The sequence below is a fragment of the Pongo abelii genome, chromosome 18 (assembly GCF_028885655.2).
Source record: "Pongo abelii isolate AG06213 chromosome 18, NHGRI_mPonAbe1-v2.0_pri, whole genome shotgun sequence".
Taxonomy (NCBI): Eukaryota; Metazoa; Chordata; class Mammalia; order Primates; family Hominidae; genus Pongo; species Pongo abelii.
The window spans coordinates 79,859,059-79,879,604 of NC_072003.2; the positions used below are offsets into that span (position 1 = coordinate 79,859,059).

The following is a 20,546-nucleotide window of genomic DNA, read 5'->3' on the forward strand; positions in this document are numbered from 1 at the left end:
AGGGGAAAATTACCAGGAAAAGGAGTCCACAATACAACATGAAAATACTAATGGTAGGATCTTGGACATTGTGTCCAAATAAGACATGCTTTCTCTGAACCAGCTAGGCTCCCCTGGTCCTGTGCTTTTTTTCTTTTTTTTTTTTTTTTTTTTTTTTTCTTTAACTTCAAACAGACCAAGGAATAAAGAAGCAGAGCCAAAACACAGAGTAGGATGTGCCCAAGCAGAAAGTTTTCTGCTATGGAGAGAGACTTGAGCTGAGAGAGCAGACAAATAAATATTTTACCATCAGTATCAGTCTCCCAACTCTGGTCCCACTGGGGTGGTAGAGATGCTTCAGATGGGAAAATGATTAGCCTGCCCACCATCTCCTCTGATCCAAACATCTCAAGATCCGAGTTAGCCATATAAACGTAGCCCCTCCCTTTCTATTCCAGGTACCATCACTCCCCTCAGCTCAAGTATAAGCCTCTCCCCATTTTCAGACATTGAAAACCCAAAGCATACTTCTCATTGGCTTCTACTTTTTTTGTCCCAAGGCTACCTTACAAAGCTTTCTTCTGCAGCTCTGCCACCTTACCTCTCTTTTCTCTTTTCATCAGTGACCTGCTCTTTTTAGTCTAAAATTTCATTATGAAAGAGTGTTACAAATCTGTAAAACATGTCTGTAATATAGTCCAGGCTACTGTGAAAGTCTTTGGCAAGAAAATTTCTGCTGAAGATCTTAGAGCTGGTCTGAAGATGAACTAAAATTTAATAAGAATGATTTACGGTAACACTCTTAGAAGCATACTTGCATGCATAGAAGCATCTATACTGTTGAAAATAAAGTTGGAGTAGAATCAAATGAACATTGTAAAGATTAACAGTCATTTTGCATATTTTTCATTTAATGATCAAAAAATGAAGCATGTCCAGCAATCATACTGCTGGGTATATACCCCAAAGAAAGGAAATCGGTATACTGAAAAGACATCTGACTCCCAGGTTTGTTGCAGTGCTGTTCACAGTAGCCGCAATTTAGAAGCAAGTGTCCATCAATAGATGAATGGATAAAGAAAACATGGTACATGCACACAATGGAGTACTATTTAGCCATAAGAAGAATGATATCCTGTCATTTTCAACAACATGGATGGAACTAGAAGTCATTATACTAAGTGAAATAAGCCAGACACAGAAAGACAAACGTTGCATGTTCTCACTTATTTGTGGGATCTAAAAATCAAATTGAACTCATCGACACAGAGTAGAAAGATGGTTACCAGAGGCTGGGAAGAGTGATGGAGATTGGGGATGGGGGAGTGTGGCAGCAGTGGTGAAAGGGAGGTGGGTATGGTTAATGTGTACATGAAAAATAGTAAGAGTAAGACCTAGTATATGATAGCACAACAGGGTGACTATCATCAGTAATAACTTAATTGTCTATTTTTAAATAAATATGGGTATAATTGGATTGTTTGTAACACAAAGGATAAAGGTTTGAGGGGATGGATACCTCATTCTCCATGATGTGATTATTACACATTGCATGCCTGTATCAAAACATCTCATGTACCCTGTGAATATATACACTTACTATGTACCCACAGAAATTAAACTTTTATTAAAAATGAAATATGAGCCAAAAGAACAAGACTAGTACCTACAGATTTATCAAAGGCAAGAGAAAAATAAAATTTTCACACTTTCTCTTCCCCATGTTTACTGAGATGATTTAGTTTCTGAGAAGTTTAGCAACTTTAGATGTCACATATGTCAGGAGCAAAACAAGACCTACTCAGTCTTCGCCACCAAATTCAACCAAGGACGTGCATCTAAGATGGGACCCTGAGCAAGTAACTTAACCCATAGCAATATTTGCAAACCCTGAGAACTCTTTTGAGAATTAGATTCAATAATACATGTTAAGCGTTTATAATATCTCTGGGCACACAGTAAGCCCTCAATAGATATTAACCATCATGATCACAATGGTTATTAAGATGATGTTGATGATGATATAGATGATGATGATGATGTCTCCAATATCAATCATGGTAGGAGACAGGAGTCAACAAAGTTTACAAACCACCAATCCTGAAAGTGTAAAGAAAATACACACTGAACTGTTCTTTTCTCACTCTTTGTTTCTACTGTAAAAATTCCTTATCTGATAATAACACAAGAAGAAAATGGGGCATGCATAAGAAAGCAGAATTGGATGGTATGGGGGAAGACTTGGAATGCTCATTCAACTAATTCTGATGATAGCAACTGAAAGACAAGCTGGGGGGTTGGGGGGATATCTATCTGGCGAGACCCTGTGAGAGAGAAAGACAGCTCCACCACGTAACTCTCCCTCCAATGACAGGCTGCTTCAGGAGGTTGCTTAGGCATCACAGCTAGATGGACGACGTGCAAGGCAAACTCTCAGTCTTTTATGTCATCCTGAGAGAAGAGATAGAAAGTGTATCTGCAACTCTATCCCTACCTTCCAAGGTGGTTTAGAATTGAGTTATGCTGCTGACCAGGGCTGAGGTGGGGCACAGCTTTCCTAACCACATATCTGAGTCACCCAACCTCTAAATTGGGTGTTCTCTTCCCCAAATTCTGTAATCTACCACTGACTCACCAAAGAATTCATGCAACTTGGAAATGTGTCCACCATCTTAGTTCAATTCAAAAAACACCCAATAGTTCTAAGAGGTTGACATTCATTCTTTTGAGTTTGTATACCCTTTTGAATATGTGGATAATCTGGGGCAAATTTTCAAGGAAAACATTATTCTTCAATGACATATTCACTTTCTTTCCAGTTCTCTATTTTGAGAGCATTCCTTTTCCTGCCTCTAGTTCCCAGATCCTGTGTACCAGCCTTTAGCTGCCTCTGGCCCCCAAACCTGATGCTGCTAGTCAGGCTTCTTCCTGTCAGAAGCCCTACTATGTGAATGGAGACTGCTTGACAAGAACTATTATTTAAATTCCTCATGTCTTTGCTAACTCCAACTCTCCTCACTAGAGTCCTTTTATGCCAGCAATCACAGCTTAGTGGCAGAAGCCAAGCAATGTCAATGAGATTAATTGACACTGGAGTCATAGACCACATCACTGATTCAACCAGAATTCTCACACACTACTGGCAAGAGCATAAAATGCTACTAATCACTTTGGTCCACAGTTTGGTAGTTTCATGTAAGTGTACCCCTAGACTTTCACCTGGCAATTCCAATCCTACCTATTCACCCAAGAGAAAAGAAAATATGTCTGCACAGAGAGTTGTAAAAGAATGCTCATAATAGCTATATGCATAATCACCAAAAACTGGAAACAAATTAAATATCCAGTAACAAGTGAACTAATAAAAAAAGGGTAGTATATTCATGCAATGTTTTATTATCAACAATAAAAAAGGAAGAAACTATCAATACATGGCAAAATAGATGAATCTAAGAAGCAATATGCTAAATATAAGAAGCCATTTTTAAAAGTATACACCATATGTGTGGTGGCAGGCGCCTGTAGTCCCAGCTACTTGGGAGGCTGAGGCAGGAGAATGGCATGAACCCAGGAGGCAGAGCGTGCAGTGAGCCGAGATTGCGCCACTGCACTCCAGCCTGGGCCACAGAGCGAGAGACTCTGTCTCAAAAAAAAAAGTATATGCCTGATGATTCCATTTATATGATGCCCTAGAACAAGAGAAAACTAGTCAAGAAAGTGGGTACCTTTGGATAATGGAGATTGACTGGAAGGGTACCAGGGAACTGTCTGGAGTGATGTTAATATTTTATATATTGATTGGCATGTTACATCGATGTATGCATTTGTCAAAACTCATTGAATCAGACCTTTATGATACATTTTGATACACATATGTTATCTCTCAATTCAGGCAGCAAGTGACCCATGATCAGGTGCTTCCTAGGAATACGCCCCAATTGTGTGCAAGTGGCTTAGCAGCTTGTGGTTGTATAGCCTAAAGGGTTTGAGCTTAAGTTTCCCCACTTGTAAGATGGGAAAATAATAGTACATCTCTTAGAAGATTAAATGCTAGAATGCATGCCAACTGCCTAGTATAATGGCTAGTGCAAAGTACACATTCAATAAATATTTGTTTCTCTCTTACCTTATGTGCCCTCATCTTTAAGCCCACCTTGTAAATGTGGACTGTATCTCTATAGAACAAAATTGTTCCTAACGTCATTGGACTCAAGGGATAAAATAATTACAAACATAGTGTAGTAAAAACAATATACTCCTTGTATTTTAATATTTTAATTTTAAAATAAAAATTAAAAGTTACTTTAATTTTAAAATAAAAATTAAAAGTTACTTTAATTTTAAAATAAAAATTAAAAGTTACTTTAATTTTAAAATAAAAATTAAAAGTTACTTTAATTTTAAAATAAAAATTAAAAGTTACTTTAATTTTAAAATAAAAATTAAAAGTTACTTTAATTTTAAAATAAAAATTAAAAGTTACTTTAATTTTAAAATAAAAATTAAAAGTTACTTTAATTTTAAAATAAAAATTAAAAGTTACTTTAATTTTAAAATAAAAATTAAAAGTTACTTTAATTTTAAAATAAAAATTAAAAGTTACTTTAATTTTAAAATAAAAATTAAAAGTTACTTTAATTTTAAAATAAAAATTAAAAGTTATTTTAATTTTAATATTTCCCATTTTAAGTAAAATATACATCCACATTCATTATGACTGTGTACAAGCTAACAATTTTTACAATTAAATAAAATCTGCCTTCCGTTTTTCAGCACTATCCTTTAGCCTTTCACTCCTGGAACAAGTCAAACAAAAACCAAAAGAGCAAAATCCCTAGCAAACAGAACTTTATAGATATTCTGACAAAGAAAAATTAACCTTAGCAGCAACAAATTCCTCAGCGCCACAGAGCTCCTTGACTTTTCCCTGCTGTGTTCAAATTCCCAAAATTAGAAGATGCTGTTTCAGAAGGCGAGTAGAATGTTGGTAAGATCACAGGCTTTGGAGTCACGCAAATGATTGGTTCATCTGCCAGCAAGGCCATTCACAGGCTATGGCACTTTGCACTAGTTCCTAAACAATAGTCTGTTTTCCTCTTCCATTAACTTTTTCCTAAAACAACTAATTCCCAATGATGTATGTTGACTGAATGAATAAATAAATGGATAGAGCTATAAAAGTGTGTTCCTCATGGTGGTAATCTAAGCATTAAATAACATATATTTAAACACCCTGCAAGTCCCCAGCCTTTGGACTATTATACATAGTTTACTTATTCCCCAATCTGAATGGGTACTACAGTGAGAATGCCTTAAATATGGGTCAAAATCCTAGCACACATCCTCGAATCTTGAAACTGTAGTTATTCTACTTTGATAGTAACACACACACACACACACAATTATCTCAGAGAGCTGAGGACAAAGGCAACTGAATTCACCACGTAGTTCTGACTGTCCCTCTCAGTAAGCTGATGCTTTTCTGTATGATAAGAGTGTCTCACCAAATACAAGCACTGGCTTCCAAAAACATGTCCAATTCATACTGAAAGCAAAACAAAATTATCACCGAAAAACATTCTGAGATTTGCTCATAAAATTAGTAATTTTTTTGTCACTCATTGCCATTAACAAGTAACTTGTGACCAAATAAATGTCACCATCCATTTTCTTTAATTAAAATAATAAATATTATGCAGTGACACAGATTGGCATTTATAACTCCATTTCTGTGACACAGGATTTATAACCAAGGCTTTCTTTGAGGAACTCCACAAATAAAGGTTATTAAGCTGCCACAAGATGAACACAAGCTCAAGTTAATGAAATCAGACAAGGAAAGGCAGTGACACATTGAGCCCTGATGCATGAAGAAAAAGGGAATCCCTACACAAAGCAAGAAGCTGGGGCTGGCAAAATATATATTTCATTTTAAAAATTTTATTTTTCTAGACAGTTCACCTTTAAATATATGCACGATGAACTCAGAGGCAACAGTAATTCCACTACCACATCCCTTGAGGGTGGGCCAAACTGTGGCTTTCCTGTTGCCTTGGGAATCGCTGTTGACCAATCTATGGTGCATTCTAAGGTAGGAAGAGTTTTCAAGTAAAGTAAAAATCATTCTGTCATGTGAATCTCCTACCAAAGAAACCAAATGAAGTGCTGTAATGTCCCAGTCACCTACTTTGAAGACATGGTTCTAGGTTCTTAAAAACGGAAACAGGATTGCCCTTTACAAAAAGAAAAAGAAAAAACAACAACAACAAAAAAAGGATGATAAGCCTGATAGTATTTCCCAAAAGAAAATCTCTTCTTACCTCTGGGATTCTGCTCTGGCTCAAAGTCAACACATGAATCCAATGCTCTCAACTCAAGCTCCATCCCTGGCTGAGCCCCATCCCCAGCTGGTCCAATCTTATGAAGCCACCTACAATATGCCAAGAGCCTGGAAATCCAGCTCAGTGCAATGGACTCAAACATCCCTCTCAAACTGCTGCTGTTCGAAGCCTCCAAGAAGCACTGGATGAAGGGAAATTGCACCTCCGCTGTTAAGATTTATCTCTGTGGATTTATTTACACCTCAGAACTGCAGACACCCCAACTTATGTCACTCCATATCCCTCTGAAAGCCACAAGACGGGGCTGGGCTGGCTGAGCCGTGCCCTTCAATTACAGGATCAGAAGAAAGGCCCCCAATAAAGGACATGGCTCCCAGCCCCTGCATTACTCTATTTCCAGCTGCATTTCTTAGCTATGGCTAAAGAGCACATCTGTCTACCTGAGGTTCAGATAGAGATCAGATTGCTGAATTACTGAATATTTCAAAAAAAAAGGAGGGAGGCGGGGAAATACAGCAACTCTGAATTGGAGGAGCTTCAATTCTGGAAGTGGCCAGAGTGGAGTTCAAATTTTGGCTCTAATACACGCTGGATTAGACTGACACATAATAGGGACTCAGCAAATATTAGCTCTCAATGTGTTAGTCTGTTTTCACACTGCTATAAGGAAATGTCCAAGACTGGGTAATTTATAAAGAAAACAGGTTTAATTGACTCACAGTTCTGCACAGCTGGGGAAGCCTCAAGAAACTTACAATCATGGCAGAAGGGGAAGCAGGCACATCTTACATGGTGGAAAGCAGGAGAGGGAGTGTGTGAGTGCACAGGAAAAACTGCCATTTGTAAAACCATCAGATCTCGTGAGAATTCACTATTAGGAGAACAGCATGGGAGGAACTGCCCTCGTAATCTAATCACTTCCCTCCCTCCACATGCGGGGATTACAGGTCCCTCCCTTGACATGTGGGGATTACAACTGAAGATGACATTTGAGACACAGAGCCAAACCATATCATCCAGCATGGAGAGAAAACTGCCTTCCCATTCCCTGCAGTGTCTCAGATAATCTAGGACAGTATATACATGTAAACATATAGATTCAAATTATGAAAAAAAGATTATATAATTAGATATAGTTTATATGAAATATATGTTTAAGCCAGGCTTGGTGGCTCATGACTGTAATCCCAGCACTTTGGGAGGCCGAGGCAGGTGGATCACCTGAGGTCAGGAGTTCGAGACCAGCCTGAACAGCATGTAGAAACCCTGTCTATACTAAAGATGTACAAAATTAGCCAGGTGTGGTGGCACATGCCTGTAATCCCAGCTACGCGGGAAGGCTGAGGCAGGAGAATAACTTGAACCCGGCAGGTGGAGGTTGCAGTGAGCTGAGATCGCGTCATTGCACTCCAGCCTGGGCAACAACAGCGAAACTCCATCTCAAAACAAAAAAGAAATGTATGCTTAGATATATTGATTATAATTTGACATATTTTATATAAACACACACACATATCCATAGCGTCACTTATGTTCAGATTACAGATTACATTTCCTTCCTGTAGCTTCAGTTGAGGTACATAAGATGGATTTACAGTCTAAAATTGATGCCCACTTCAGCATTAGGTTAGGAAAAGGGACTTCCCAAATCAGCCACCCTTCCCCATTAAAGGGTGGGCATGCCCAGGAAGGATATCATGAAGCCTCTGGATATATAGACAAGAATCCTTCTCCTCTGAATGATGCCTTGGCATTCCTTGACCTCTGAGACTCTGCTTCTGTGTTTCCTCTTTTCTATCCTCTCAAAGCTGACTAGCCCCATCCTAGAGACTCATTTTACCTTTGGGTATTAAAAATATTCTCACTCAGCTACAGATCTAACCTGTGTACTTGGGAGCCATTCCCAATCTATAAAATTGACATAGTTACCTCACAGGGTCTTCTTGAGGATTTTCAAAAACAGTAAGTAGATAATAGATGATGGATGGGTGGATGGATGGATGAATGGATAAGTGGATAGATGGACAGACGGATGGATGGACAGACAGACAGATGGATGGATGAATAGATGGACGGATGGATGGATGGATAGACAGATAGATGGATAGATAGACAGATGGACAGATAGATGGATGGACAGACAGATGACTGGCTTAGCAAATGCTCGGTAACTTTAGCTATTGTTTTTACTGAATTAAGACAACAATGGAGGGAAGGTGGGGATGGTTAGTGGGTGCAAAAAAACCCAGAAATAATAAATAAGACCTAGTATATGATAGCACAACAGGGTGGCTCTAAAAACACTGAGATTTTGTGACTCACATGACAGAAAGCTCACTCCTCTGTGAGGCAGCCTTTATTCTTCCACAAAAATTTCCAGAGCTCAATTTTTTCCTTCCATTGGTTTTGAGTCCACATCCTGAGACCATGTCAATCCCACTTCTCAGCGACAATCTTTTGGATAGTTGAACAATGATCACAGCACTGAAGGTGAAATCTAGTGCAGGAAAGATCTACATCAGTGAGATGAAGAGGCAGTAACCTGTTAAACACTTCCTCCAGTCTCAACACAGAACTTCTGGTCAATGTGTTCACATTGTCGATGTAAGCTACCATCAGCACAGAAATCCACTTCTTTGTGTTTTCCCAAATTTCTGCTTTCTTGATCTGAATCATGTGATATTAGATGTCTTCAGTTTCATTCCCCTGCTATCATCTAAATCAGGCCTTGGTTTTCTGTCCTGTGTCAGTATTTGCAAGTAGACAACACAGCACACTGTCAACATATGCATTATAACAAATAGAAGACAAGGCAGGACCAAATAGAGGTGGGCAGACTGCAGACCAGACAAGTCTCACTCTCAGGTCTCAGCTCCAAGCAAAAACTTCAAATCCATCCTTGAGAAAACTGACCTGCAAATGAAAGCTGAAGATTGCTGTCCAATAGCCAAAACTGCAGATGTTAACTACCTGAAAGACAAACCTGTGTATTGAGCAAGGTGTACAACTTAGTGAGGTGTAAATCAGAAGCATCTATGTTATTCACCAGTCACCACCCTGGACTATAGTCTGTTGATTTTCTACCTCTATTCTCTTACTAAACTTTTGGATAGATTCCAAAGCATCATGGTCACGTCCAGTTATGAACGGATGTTTGAAAGCCCAGTCCACCTTAAAACTCCAAGCCCATATTCGCTTTGAAACTCTCCCCTTCCTCATCACCAGCTGGGCTTGCGGCTGAGAGAACTGGAGGGGATTTGCTTTCATTTTCACTTCTCCTCCCTTTCTAGAACTTTCAAAGGACAGAATCCCAGTGGATGGCTCTAAGGAACCTCTTCCCTGGCATTGAAGATTAGGAGGAAAAATAGTGACTTGACTGGCAGTGGGGAAGCCACACAAGTCTCACTTTGTCACTGTCTGAGGATTCTGTTGGCTGGCAACTGCCTTTCCCAATATGGCAGGTGGTCTCTTCACCAAGGATCCTTTCCGAGGCAGCAGACAACTTTCCCCAGATCCTGCCCATCATTGAGGACTCTGTAGACGGGGAAAGCTTTGTCCCTTCAGCCACACTAACGACCCATGCCCCTATCCAGCACACCCAAGCACAGGCAACATCAAAAGACTGCTTCTCCTCCAACTCCATGTTGTTTCACCTGGAGCTGAGGAGCTGAAGTCCCTTTCCTGTGCTCCCTGAGGGTCACAAAAACCTAGGGTGGGGTAGTCTTCTCAGTTCTGTTCCCAGGCACATCCTGACTTCAGAAATCTCTAAGGCAGAAGCATCAGCCCCTAGTCCCTAAGTTCAGATACACTCCCATGTTCCAGGGGACACATGCCAACATCTCCCAAGAATATACCAATACACCATGCTCAAATGGTACCATCAGGCTGGGCCTGAAGGCTGCCAACTCAGCTATCATCCAATTAGGTATGACATGCCTATTTTTTTATTCTTTAAAGCATCCCCAGTCTTCAAAAGTGATGTCCCTGAAGTTATTCCCTTACATGGCTTAGAGGAAGAGAAAAATTTTAAACTCCACTGCACTTGGAGTCAATAATTCCCAACACTGATAAGTTCCCCCCGTTACCATGCTTCTAACTGGGATGAGATTGGGAGCCAGTTGTGCAAACCCCCAGAAAGCTGGAGTGGGGTTGGGATCCAGGAAAGCACCAAATCCAACTATTGACCTCTCTCTGAAATGGGTGGGATCCTTAGTAATGGTGTTTTTAACTCCAAGGCAACAGGGAAACTCTCCCTTACAGACTCCTTGCAATGTCCTAAGAGTGTTCCCACTGCTTTTCATTGTTACTGTACATACGGATTACCTGGGTGTTGTGTTTAAATGTGAATCCACTTTCAGCAGGTTCAGGATGGAGCCTGAGATTCTCACAAGTTTCTCGGTGGTGGTGCAGCTGCTGCAGGTCTGCAAACCACTCGTTAGCAAGTATATTTCATTTTTTTCTCTCACTGCTTTCGAGCCCCAGTAAATCTTTATTCTGAAACTAATAACTAACATTTATGAAGTGACTCACACGGGGCAAACCTTGTGCTGAGGGTGTCACATGCATTATATCGTTTAACTTTTAACAACCTTTTGAAACAGTGAAAAGTTATTATGTTCACTTGAAAGTCTAACTGGCCTTTAGAAGGGCTATGCAACTAGACTCAGGCTTCAAGCTTAGCAAGTGGCATCACCAAGATTTGAGCCCAGGGTGCATGTTCCTAACCACTTCAGTCAGAAGAATGCAGACCAAAAGTGAAGATTATAGCAAAGAAACTAAGACAAATGATTGAAAGCTACAAGAAAACTTCATTAAGTGGGGCTTAGATCAGATTCAGATGTCCCTGAGCTGGTTGTGTCTCATAGGAAAATTGCAATATTGAGCTCCCGAAATGGCCCCAGACACATTTAACCACAGGTTTACATTGCGAACTCCATTACTTTTCCTTTTTTTTCATCTATATTTCGTTTTTCAAGCAGCCTCTTCTATGTCGGGGGACCACATGAATAATAGATATGTCATTTTTAACCGTCAACAACATACCTTGTAAATGGTGTATGCAAGCTTTTAAATAACCCAGCAAACCATTCCTCTGACATCATTTTTATACCACACTTCGCAATGAAACTAGAAACGACTTGAAAAAAAAGCACATGGATTAAACTACACAATCACATTCACCCACACATTTTTGTCTGCATTTAATATTTCATTGGGTTCTGCATTCCCTCCTCCACTCTGATAACAACCGTCTGCCATCAAGGGAAGACAATTAAACTATTTCAGCATTTTCCTGCAGTTAAATAGGCTCATCTTTCCCTGTGACAGTTAGTTTATGGAGTCAAGAGGGGATCCCTGCCGCTCATGCCTTCTTGTAAGTGACATCAGGATGATTAAGAAAAACAAACTGTTTCCTTCTAACAAGATCCTGGCTAGTCATAGGTTTTCACTGCTCTGGGTTTGGACAAGGTGACATGAATTTCTCGCCTGCCTGTGATGAAAGGGCATTTATCCTATGACAAAATCTTGTCACAGATGTGTGCGCCTACACACAAAGTAAATCTTTCAGCCTATTTGTCAGGTGATACAAGGGTGTCATACCCCTGGGGGGAAAAAAAATCTGTGGCTACTCCACAGTTTATCAACATTTGGCATTTGGCATTTCTGCAAATGCCAGGCACATCATGAGCACTTAACCAAAATAGAAATTGAATTAGTAAGTCATTAACCTAAGGAAATGACATATTCTCAATTTTCTTCTTTTTGACTTTTTTTTTTTTTTTTAGAAAATTTCAAACACATACAGAAGTAAAGAGGGTAGCATTATGACATTCATATTACCCACCAGCTTCAATAATTTGTTGACTCAGGGAAATCTTTTTTCATTTATATCTCCCCACCCACACCCTCCGTACTTTTTTGTGTGTGAAGCAAATATCAGACATTTGTATCATTTTATGCATAAATCTCAATTATCATCTAAATATTATTTGAATATGTTATCTCGTCTCCCTCCTCACTATCCTTTCTTTAGACTCTTTTCATTTCGTAGAAATGGGGTCTCACTGTGTTGCCTAGGCTGGTCTCAAACTCTAGGCCTCAAGTGATCCTCCCACCCCGGCCTCCCAAAGTGCTATGATTACAGGTGTGAGCCACCATGCCTGGCCTCTTTAGACTCTTATTACCTGTTGTAGTGGGTTAAATAGTCATGCCCAAAAGGATACATCCAAGTCCTAATGCCTGGAAATTGTGAATGTGGTATCCTTATATTTGGAAAAAGAGCCTTTACAGATGTAACTAATTAAGTTAAGGAACTCAAGATGAGGTCATCTTGGATTTGGGGTTGTCCTTAAATCCAGTGCCAAGTATCCTTATAAGACAAAGGCAGAGTGGGACTTGAGACTTACTGCCACACAGGGAGAAGGCCACGTGAAGACAGAGACAAAGACTGGACTGATGTAACCCCAAGCCAATGAATGTCTGGAGCCACCAGAAACAAGAAAAGGCAAAGAAGGATTCTCCTCTAGCGCCTCCAGAGAGACCACGGCCCTGCTGACACCTTGATTTTGAACTTCTGGGCTCCAGAACCCTAAAAGAATAAAGTCCTGTTGTTTACTAAGCTACCAAATTTGTGGCAATTTCTTACAGCAGCCACGAGAAACGAATAGACCATCCTGGACAATGACCATCCCAATGTCTTCTACCAACATGGCTTCTCCTACCTCCTCTACCAGTCACCCCGAAGATGAGTAACACAAACCCATCTGTGCTGCCCCCACACTTGAACTCTTCAATGGCTCCCCAGTGCTGTCAGGGCATCACCCAAGTGTCTTTGGATGATATGATCTGCACCAAACTTTCAGCCACAATTCCTGACACTCCCCTTCCCCACCCCGCACATTTCAAGCCTTCACGTTCCAATGGAGTCACCCAGTTACCTCCACTTGCTAATGCTTTTCCTGCCCCTGTCCCTTTTCATACTGTTCCATTTGCCTGGAGCAGGGCTGTCCCAGAGAAACATAACTGAAATGAGCCACAAATAGAAGAGACACATGTAATTTTAAATGTTCTAATAGTCACATCAAAAAAATCAACCTCAATGGTATATTTTAGTTAACCCAACATACCCAAAATATTACCATTTCAACATATAATCAATCAACATAAAAGCATTATTAAGGAAACACTTTATATTCCTTTTTCTGACACTAAGTCATTAAAATCTAGTGTGTATTTTATACTTAGAGCATATCTCTATTCAGACTGCTAGCCACATTTGAAGTGGCTACTTCAGTAATCACAGGTGGCTAGTGCTAATGTATTGGACAATGCAGAATATTCTGAATCCTTTTTTTCAGCTTCATGAAATACTATTCATCCTTCAAAATCCAGCTGATTTCACAGCTATCTTCTGTGAAACTTTCTCTGATTATTTTCTATCTCCTGCCAACAGGATCAATTATTCCCTCCTCCATCCTAGATATGGACCCTTGACATGGATCCAGTATAGCCACTGTTCACACTGTGTTGTATTTAATTGTCGCCTGTGTGTCTCTTCTACTAGACAGAGAGCTTCTCAGAGGCCAAGATTGACCTTATTCATCTTTGTATCTTCACACCACTGGAGTACCATGCATAACGAAAGTCAGAGTGATGCAAATAAATGTTCTCTGAAGTAAATTCTGTCCCTTCCCATGGTGAGCACAAGAATCCTTTCCAATTATTTGTGTTCCTGCAAAGTTGGTGGTCAAATATAATCACACAACTCAAAAGTGCACAGGATTCTGTGTTTTACTTGTTGTTTTCACATTTTTTATCTCCTTTTATCCTCCTTTGTAGCCCCCTTTGTTGGATGAGGCACGTAAAGTCCAGAGAAGCAATGGCACTTGAATAATGTCACAGAGCTATTTGAAGGTCGAGGCGGGACTTGAACCTGGGACTCTGGATGGCCAGCCCAGTGCTCTTCCACATCCTGAAACCATGCTCACCTCCTAGCTCCCTCCACCCAAGTCAGGAGAGTCAGAATCAGACCTCACATTCATTTGCATCCTCTGGACGGGAACTATCTTCCATCTCTTCTGTATTTCCAGACCCTCACCATGCTTCAAGGCCTAACTTGATCCTTCTTTCTCTTTGAAGTTTTCATTTTCTACCAGCCTCTTGGCCCACAAGGACATATGGCCCATCTTAGAAAACCCTGCCCTTAAATAAGACACCATCTTGTCTTGTTCCATATTGCTTTCCCTTATTTTTCTTATTAGATCATGAGCCCTTAGAGGTCAAGAATAATGGCTTATTTCCCTTTTGCTCCCTTCCCATGATTACAAGAGAAAAAACAATTTCTTATTAGTAAGTATCTACTATAAGCCAGGCACTCTGTTAAATGCTTTCATATGGATGCTTTTATTTACTCCTCAAAAATCCTACAAATCAAGTTCAATTGCTCACTTTTTAGAAGAATAAACAAAGCAACAGAGATACTAAATAAATCACCTAAGATCATCCAGAGCTGCACACACAGAGGAACTCACAAGGAAGAGACATTTCTAGGTCAAATGGCCTGAGTTCAACCAACCTGCACATGGAGTAGAATCAGGGATGAGGAATCCCAACAAACATAATAAAATGGCTGCACGCTTCACCCCTCTCGCCAGAAGGGGATAATGTTTCTGGTTCTTGTATCATGGAAAAATGAGTTGCTCTGTTGAGACAGGGCTAGGTCCAACATGACTTCTTTCTCTGAATATTCAAAATCTACCACCTTTTAACCATTATGGATATTCCCACATTGATCAGAAAGACACCCAGCAGAAGAGGGCGCTCTGGCGGGGCTCCTCTTCATCACAGTATCTCCCGCAACTTTCCTTCATTTCCATCCCTTGAGAACACATCATCAATGTCTTCTCAACACCAAGACAATTGTGACTGCCTTCCAGCTGATTGTCCTACCTCTAGTTTCATACCTTCATCACCCTGCCTGCCACACTACTGCCACAATCATCTTTTCCAAATGGATAGATGAACATGGTACTCTGATGCTCAAAATATTCAAAGGATTCAGGCACTGGGAACATATCATTGAAATTCCCTTGTCTAACATTCAAGGCCCTCTGCCATCTGGCCACTATCTTTCAATCTTATCTCTTAACCATTACTCAACATGCTCCAACATTTAAACCACATTCAACTGCTGACTACTATGGAGTCCCTGGTTCTCCAAGGGCCCCAACCCTCATTTATTCCCCCTGCCCCAGCCAGCCCTTTTAAATACAATTGGTGAGACTTTGGTTGTAGCATAGAGAGCATACTGGCTTCACCACGGAAACAGAAAAGATGCTCTGGTCCAGGAAGAGGAAATGATGGGTCCTCAGTGGTAAGGAGGGAAAGTAGTGAGAATGGAGGATGAATGAACAGAGACAGTCTTACATTCCTAGGAAGAGTGAATAATGCTAGGAAAAAGCACATGTGAATGAGCCAAGACAACTTTCTAATCCTACTGAGAAAGAAAATACAAGGCAAGGCCCATTATATGGGCACACCAGAGATTGTTAGAATGTAAGGCTCCCATACAAATTAAAGGGATGTCAATGAAAGAAATCAGTACATATAGCCAGCTTTCTGTTCCTTTGTATTGGGCCAAGCTAGCTTAGACGGGCTTTGTTCCCATGTCTCGATGAGCTGATGAACAGACCATTAAATGCAGTAAACTCTAAGTGAACTCTAATGATTACCTAATCCTTCAGCACATCACTATGACCTCGTTACTGGACTTATTGCTACCAATACAGAGCCTGCTCATGGTATCGGGGCAATGAGTTGTATACAACCCCCTTGCCCTTGGAAGAGGACACAGAAGTATGACTAATACTTCCTGGTGGCTTGGCTCATGCTTTTCTCTTTCTTACAACACTATAACTGCACACATGGAAATCTTGCCTGTTCAACATCTGTTTCCTAAAACCATTCATTTTGTCCTTCTTTTTAAACCCCTCTCTCCCCTCTGAGCCTCTACAGTATTTTACTTCATCTCTCTTACAGTACACAACACTTTCCCTATTCTATCAACATTATTTGTGCTTTAATTTCTTCCCTTCTTGCAGGGAAGGCTCTGATCTATTCATGTCTGGATCCAACTCAACATCTGGCATTGAGTAGTCACTCCATAAACACTTATGGAACAAATGAATAAATGAAACATGATGTGTTACATAGTTAAAACACTCATTATTTTTAGGACTTCTCCAATATCAACAGGATAGTTAATTTTAGGTCTAGTAAATCAGCGTAAGTGTTCAGCGATCTTGGGGTGCCCTTTCTAAGTGAGCACAGCCTGATAGGTCTTAACCCCAAAAGAGCCACCTTAGCTTTTTCCTGGACACAGAAAACAATGATAGATAATGTGCGTTGAGTGTTCATTGAGTTTCAGTCATTGTTTCGAATACCTTATATGCATCTTCTCACATCCTCACATCTATCCTGAGATAGACAAATTACTTATAATCTCCATTGTGCAGATGAAAAAGTCCACGTACAGGAAAGTTCGTTTCCTATAAATGGCACATAGCAAAGAAGTGTTAAGAAAAAGATTCAGGCCAGGTGCAGTGGCTCACACCTCTAATCCCAGCACTTTGGGAGGCCGAGACGGGTGGATCATGAGGTCAGGAGATAGAGACCATCCTGACTAACACGGTGAAACCCCATCTGTAAAAATACAAAAAATTAGCCGGGCGCGGTGGCGGGCGCCTGTAGTCCCAGCTACTCAGGAGGCTGAGGCAGGAGAATGGCGTGAACCTGGGAGGCAGAGCTTGCAGTGAGCCGAGAGCGCGTCACTGCACTCCAGCCTGGGTGACAGAGCAAGACTCCATCTCAAAAAAGAAAAAGAAAAAAAGAAAAAGATTGAAGGCCACACAGTCTGACTTCAATGCTTCACTTTCTTTCCACAGAAAATGGACCTGCAACGTTTATAAGACAGAACTTGCTTTATAGTGTCAACCTTACTAACTGCCTGCCCTTGGGTATTATCACCTAATCTCCCCAAGTGTCAGGTTTTCTCAAATCTAAATGAGGACATGAGAAGTGTCTACTTTACAAAGTTGTTGTGAGGGTAAATGGCCTCATGGATATACAGTTTCTAGCACATAGCAGGCACTCAAAAATGGAGCTATTTGTATTGATCAGGAATCATTGTGTTGCAAAATCTATTTAAATCAGCTATAGGGAAAACAGGAATGTATTCATTTGTGTAATGGAAAAGTCCAGAAAGATGAGTGTTCAAACATAGCTGATTGGAGGCTCCAGTAATTTCGTTAGGACTGGAATGCTTCTTCTCTCCATTTCTTACCTCTATATTTCTCTCCCAGTTGGTTCATTCCCTAACTTGTTTCACACAGTGGTTGCTAGAAATTCCACATTTATAGCCACAGCTTGGTGACTGCAGGAAAAAAGGGCACCTCTTACCCACTAATTGTGGCACAAGTCACAATTTAGTCTCATTGAGTCGCTTGGGTCACCTACCGCTCCCTGAACCAATTGCTGTGATGAAGGGGATGGGGTTTATTGGCTGATCCCTGGAACCAGGAAGCCAGGGACAGTCCCAACCAAATGAGAAGAGAGATGGGGTGAATTGCTAAAGAAAGAAAAGGTACCATTTCCAGGAAAAGAATTGTTTCTGGACAGGCAAAATATCCACTCACCACGAACATGTTCAATGTTCTCATGTTCTAAACAAACGAAGTTTCCTGGCCTTTGCCCACTAACAATGGGTTCCTCCAGCCCGTGTCCACTGCCAGCCTGTCTTACAGACTTCTTCAAGCTCTCAGCATGCATGGGCCCTGTACTTCCTCCCAGCTACTGCAAAGCTCAAATTAGTCACTCTGTGGGCCCCTTCCGAGGCATATCAGAGACCAGCTGTGCGAGGACCTGTCACCTTCTTGTCAGCGAAAGTTTTCTGTCCAAAGAACTTTCGTCATCACTCCTTTCTCAAGTAGCTGGATGTCACTTGAAGAGACAGCTGAAGTCACTCACAATGGCTGGTCTCAAATCAGCGCTCACTGGCCTTGTCAGTAAAAGCCTCACCCCGCAGCGAAAACTGTCACTGATCATGTTTAGAGATGTACGCAGAGGTATTAGATTAGAAGAGAGAATGCACAAGATGGGAGTTTAAAAGAGGCCAAGTTGCAAGGGAAATCTTAATGGGAAGAAGTGAATGCTTAAGGTTGGAAGTAGTGGGAGGGCATCTTTTTCCAAAACCCAGGTTATACTTCCATCAAAACCAGCAAGAGCACACACATATGCACACACACGCACACACACATGTGCACACACAGACAGCAGCAGCCTATATGTATATACAACTTACCACATGCTGAGGATACACAGACCTCTTGCCAACACATTTTATAAATAACTGAGCCTTGACAGGAGATCAGTAAGTAGTTAATTTATCCAGATTACTATAAATAGCTAGTTTTCATATCAAAGCACTGCTAAATAAGATCAGAAAACATATATTCACTCAAAAAACTCAATCATCTTTTGGAGGAAAAAAGAATAAAGAGTCCACATATTAATCAAGTTGCATTTGTTGCCTTTCTCTCCATATACTCTTTATTTAGGGGAGGACTTCTTGACCTCAGTGTTACTGACACTCTAGGCTAGACAGTTTTTTGTGTGGGGATGGGGGCTGTCTCATGCATTGCATGATGCTTGAGAGCATCCCTGATCTCCATCCACTAGGTGCCAGGAGTCCTCCTCCAGTCACTGCCAAATGTTCTGTTGGGGCAAAATCTCCCCCAATTGAGAACTATTGGTCTCAAGACGGTAATAAATGCTATCTTCAATATTACTATAGTAGAATAATTGGCTAATCATTAATTTATATACATCAGCTAGGGATGTGAATTGTGCATTCATTTTGGGTAGCTTTGGTTTCTATTTATATCATTGTTAATCAATATTTATTACTAAAATGCTGACTATTCCTATAGTGCTTAAGTGGTTGACAGTCATTTCTGTAACAGTTCTGCCCAAACCTTGGGAAAGAGCACAACACAGGTAGAAGAAAATAGGGGCTGTCAAAGCATGCAGATTGTGTTTGAATCCAGATGTGCTACTAAGTGGCTGCACAATTTGGGTCCAGTTTCTTATCTTCTCTATGTTTGAATTGTTATCACTGTAAAACAGAAAATATTTCCATTTTGCCACTGTAAAATGGAAAATAGTTATCACAGAGGGAAGCTGTTAGTATTTTATAAAAGGTGATTATGTTCAAGAAGGCATTGACACACAATGGATGCTCAAAAAATGTTGGTTTACCCGGAGAACATACTTTGCTCTAAAAGGATCTTGCTGTATGATTAAAAACAAGGCTTCCTCTGTGAGAGTGATTTATCAAGCTAAGTAGAGCATAATAATAACATTGCTCTGCCTGTATAGCTTTTTGTTTTTCATGGAGTTTTTAATTGCCTTTCTATTCTCCTCCAACTATTTGTCTTTATAAAATCCTTAAGTATTTCTAGTGTCTCAAAAATGTATCAGAGCCTTTCTCCCCAGATTATCTCCCTATGGGAAGTTTTCATCCTTCTGTTTCCATGTAAGCAAATGGTGTGGTAGTAACATAACCCAGCTCCATCTCAGGACTTCTCATCATTACTCTTCTAAGTGGGATACATTATTTCCTGGATCTCTTGGCTTCTGCCCTCTTTTGCTGATGGGTATTCTATATGAGAGGCTAAAATTTTAATGCATATATGACTGTGAAAATTGCAAAAATAAATCAAGTTATACTATATGTAAGTATGAAGTCCTGAAACTGTATTTTTAACCAATGAATCCCAAAAATCACACATCCAAGGAGCACTGTCACCATAGGGAACCACACATTTATTATAAGGGTACTGCCATGGCCCATACCATGTTAATTCATTCCTTGGAATATTCTTTCAGAGTCTATGTTGTGTTAGAAATGTCATAAGGGAGAAAGATTTGATTTGAGAAACAATCAAAAGTTCTACAGTAAAGTGAGATGAAAAAATGAAAAGTGTTAACGCACAGCTTTCTTCTGCTATGGGGAATGAATGAGTTCATGTCCCTAATGTTCCACCTTAGTACTCCTAACCTACAAGCTTTGACCAACTTAGAGAGGTTACAGGAATCCTAGAAAGAGCATAAATTTTCTTTAAAAGATTGTCTTTTCCTTTAAAAAAAAAATGGATGTGCATGCTACTC

At 40.2% G+C, this 20,546-nt stretch overlaps 1 long non-coding RNA gene across 2 annotated transcripts in view; it reads right to left on the reverse strand.

Moving 5' to 3' along the window:
* Positions 1 to 20,546, reverse strand: part of LOC129050847 (uncharacterized) — a 388,007-nt gene that overhangs the window by 268,397 nt on the left and 99,064 nt on the right. Inside the window, exon 3 of one of the 2 annotated variants that reach the window (XR_010137795.1) lies at positions 7,681 to 8,817. The exons of the other annotated variant lie outside the window; for it this stretch is intronic. This is a non-coding gene — a long non-coding RNA (uncharacterized LOC129050847). Of the gene's footprint in view, positions 1 to 7,680; positions 8,818 to 20,546 lie in introns of those variants that run through there. 2 annotated transcript variants of the gene reach the window in all.